The sequence below is a fragment of the Egretta garzetta genome, unplaced genomic scaffold (genome assembly GCF_000687185.1).
Source record: "Egretta garzetta isolate BGI_Z169 unplaced genomic scaffold, ASM68718v1 scaffold527, whole genome shotgun sequence".
Classification (NCBI taxonomy): domain Eukaryota; kingdom Metazoa; phylum Chordata; class Aves; order Pelecaniformes; family Ardeidae; genus Egretta; species Egretta garzetta.
The window spans coordinates 386,499-389,896 of NW_009260359.1; the positions used below are offsets into that span (position 1 = coordinate 386,499).

The 3,398-nt window shown below is 47.4% G+C and overlaps 1 protein-coding gene across 3 annotated transcripts in view; it reads left to right on the forward strand.

The window, feature by feature from the left end:
* The window catches only part of ZNF639 (zinc finger protein 639), an 8,998-nt gene continuing 5,600 nt past the window's right edge, over nt 1–3,398 (forward strand). For 2 of the 3 annotated variants that reach the window (XM_035898448.1, XM_035898450.1), the window contains exons 1-3: nt 1–2,209; nt 2,868–3,028; nt 3,178–3,248. The gene's annotated coding sequence lies outside the window, so the exon portion shown is untranslated. Of the gene's footprint in view, nt 2,210–2,867; nt 3,071–3,177; nt 3,249–3,398 lie in introns of all 3 variants that reach the window. The other variant, XM_035898451.1, reaches the window with a different exon arrangement.

A 3,398-nucleotide genomic window follows, 5' to 3' on the forward strand; every position in this document is an offset into this window, starting at 1 on the left:
GCCATGTGTATGTCATTCTGTAACAAAGGTCCTGTGGTAAAGTAGTTAGAAAGCAAGACATTTTTAGTAATAATGGGCCAAAAAAGTATTTAAGGTGCAGCGAGGTGCATGTGTTGTCATACTGAGAATAGTCTTGCAGTACTTTTTTAGGAGAAAAACAAAAACAAAACCAACCCACAACCCTCTTTTCCCTTTCCGCTGCGCTACTCGAGTACCAGAAGTTTGGCCTATGATACTTGTACTTCATGTCCATGGGAAACTGTAAAAAGTCGTCTGCTTTTTATTTATCTTCGCGGTCTGTATCACATGCTGTTTATTAAAACAAAACTACTTTTGTTTGGTTTTTATCACACTTTTGAGTGTTAATGTACATACTAACAACTAAATTAAAATACTATGGTTGGTACACGTGTGAATTCTGAAGTGAGAGTCCAAGGATCTTCAGGCGCGGAGGTGTGATGTGGTGGCGTGGCTGCGCTTCCCAGGCGGGCTGGGAGGTAGAAATGGCGTAGGTCGGGTAATGGGGGGGGAGAGCAGAAACGGGATTTGCGTTACCTGGTGGGTGGGAAGTCCTAGGTGCACGCAGCATTCATTCTCGTACACGCTGATCCTCAAAAATAAGTAACTTGCTTTAGATGTGGGCCGCAAAAGTTGCGGTAGGAGAGCAGATGTTCCTGAAGTGTTCCAGCTGGGTGGCTTTAAAGCCGCTGCTAAATAATCTGGTTTGTTTTTTAAAAAAAAAAAAAAATCCTCTGTGCTTTCATTACCAAAACTATTATTTTTAAGAACAAACTAGGTTGTATTTTTGTATCCAGTACAAATTTTGAAAGAGTGAGTAGCGCGTTTGGGAGATTCCTCACTGGCAAGTGTAAGAGCACGGGGCCGCAGTGGAATGGCTTCTGTGGGCGTGCTGGTGGTCGCCTTTGGACTTCGATTGCTAAAGACCTGCTATCGTGGGAGGGGTTTGAGCGCTCGTGCTGAGAATTTCACTTCCTTGGAGGGATGAGGGAAGCGTCAGGGGTTTTAGCTGGGTCACTCTACATCTTTGTCCCCCAGTAAGCCTCAGGCTTTGCACACTGGTCAGATCTGCTTCGGATTTGAGAAGGGCTGCGCTGGGTTCAGACTCCCTAACAAAAAGCGGACATCGTTATCCGCACGCTTATTTTGAAGCTCAAGCTGACCTCTAGCCTGGAGAGAGTGAACCAAAGTACAGCTAGTGATTTTTTTGGAGTGGCTAGTGATTTTCAAAGTAGCTAGTAACCTGAACTAGCAGATTAAACTTCTCTTTATTGCAGCGTAAGCTGAGTTTTACCTTTCCTAGCGACTGTGAAATGGTTATGTGTGGTTACTGCCTTGTTTTAAAGGCACCGGATGGTTCAGGGAAAGGGGGTCAATGGTTCTTGTTCAAATGCACGTTTTAGACTTTGCTGCCATTGCGATGGTGTGAGTTTGGGGGCAGTTCTAAGTCTTGATCCCAAAAGCATCAAAAAAAAAATATGGAAAACTTGCAAAAGAATGCTGGTGAAACAGAAGAATGATTTGCAACGTGGGCAGTTTGCTTTAGCACGGCAATCTCCATGAGCCCTCTGGATTTTTACGCTCAGAGATCAGTCTGGATTCCAGGTTGGAAAGACTTCATCCGAAAATCTGACTCCGCGTAACAAAAAAGCAGGAAAACTGGTGCCAGACAGGATACCTGGGATAACCTCCTGTGTGTCCTTTTAACCACTAACGAGCCCGCCCCCAGCAAAGGTTATCGCAGCTACACTTACTGCTTTCACTGAAGAAAGGTTTACTCCACTCTCCGTATTTTGGTAAGGATACGTCCCTCTAGTTGAAATGAGCACCCTCTGCGTTGCCCATTTAAGCAGCGAGGTGAATGTTGCACGGCCTCTTCTAAATTTCCAGTTGGAACGGGTTCCGAGTGATTAAAACCTGACCCAGAGCTCCGAACATCCCAAGCACGTGGTGGTTTAGAAAACGAGCCTCAGCCTGTCTGAAGCACTGATGGCACCGTTTGATGCCCCTGACTTCGAACCAGACCTGCGGCCTCGGAGGGGATTCTCCTCGGGATCATTTCTTTCACTCAAAGTCTGGTCTCTTCAGCTGACGTCGGTGTTGGGCTGGGATCAATCAAACGGCACGGAAGAGGTCTTTGGGCTGCTTTGCATGGAAGCGACTCGGTTGTCCTGGAATTCAGTCCTGCTGGGTGAGACAACAAAGGAACGGGGTTGGATTTTGTGTGGGTTTTGGTTTGGGTGGTTTTTTCCTCCCCTTTATCCCTTGGGAAATTATGGATTGTAGATTCCCATTACTGTTCTCCGCTGGGAATTGGGGGAGAAGTGCCTTTTTTTTTTTTTTTAATGTTTACACAGAAAACTTTTGGGTGAATAGAGGGGGGAATATGTGGGCACCCGCCCACGGGGGGGGGCTGTAGCTGGTCTGTGAGAACTTTAACACCAGCTGCCCTGGAGAAACCTCAGCTCCTGTGGCTGGAGTAAACAGCGGGGACAAACTGAACTGGGATGCAGGGATCTGGTTGGATTGGTAATCCGGCCCGGGGGTAGCGGATCCACCAGGGTGATTTAATCTGCAAGGGCTGGGCAGTGGGTCCTCAGAAGGACACCTAGAGTCAGGCTGCCGACCATCAAACCGGCTGTGTGATCGTAGGACGGAGCTCTTCCTACGTGGCTCCAACCACATCTCATCGCCCAGCTTTCGGGACAAAGGGAGAGGTAGGAATTTTATAAACGGAGTAAATCTAATCTCAACTTCCAGCTGATGAAAAAACTGAGGCCAGAGGCAGGGTATAACTTTTATTTTAATCACTGTTGTGGATTCTCTCATTGAAAGCTCAATCTTTTAAGCTCCATCTTTTAAGATCAGGCTCAGTGAATGAAGTGCTGGGCGGAATTCCCTTGTCTGTTTGAAGTCACCAAGCGAAGCCTTGCATCTTCAACATAAACGACTTGTTTTTCAAGAGGGCAAGATGCTGTTTGAAATATTCTGCTTCGCGGGGAAACACAAGGTACTGCCCTTTACCGTGGCATAAAAAAAAGTGAAGGCAAAAGTGAGCAAGAGGGGGGATTCTGCTGTGGTTATGAACTTGGAAAATTGTGGAGAGGGGGAATTATTTTAACCTTTCAGCCCTGATTTTACACTGATTCTCCTATACAGCTGCTACGTTGACACAAGCAAATTTGGGCTTTGCGAGGTGCTGGCTCTGATGTCACCGGATCAGACGCAATGTGAGTTTGGGGGTGCACCCCCCCCCACACACACACCCCCCCCGAGGGGAGCTGCGATGCTGCCGGGGCCTTTGCGGTCCCTGGACCGGGGCTGTGTGCGAGCACGTGCTGGGGAACGGCACCGTGGGTGAATTAATTGATAAATTAAAG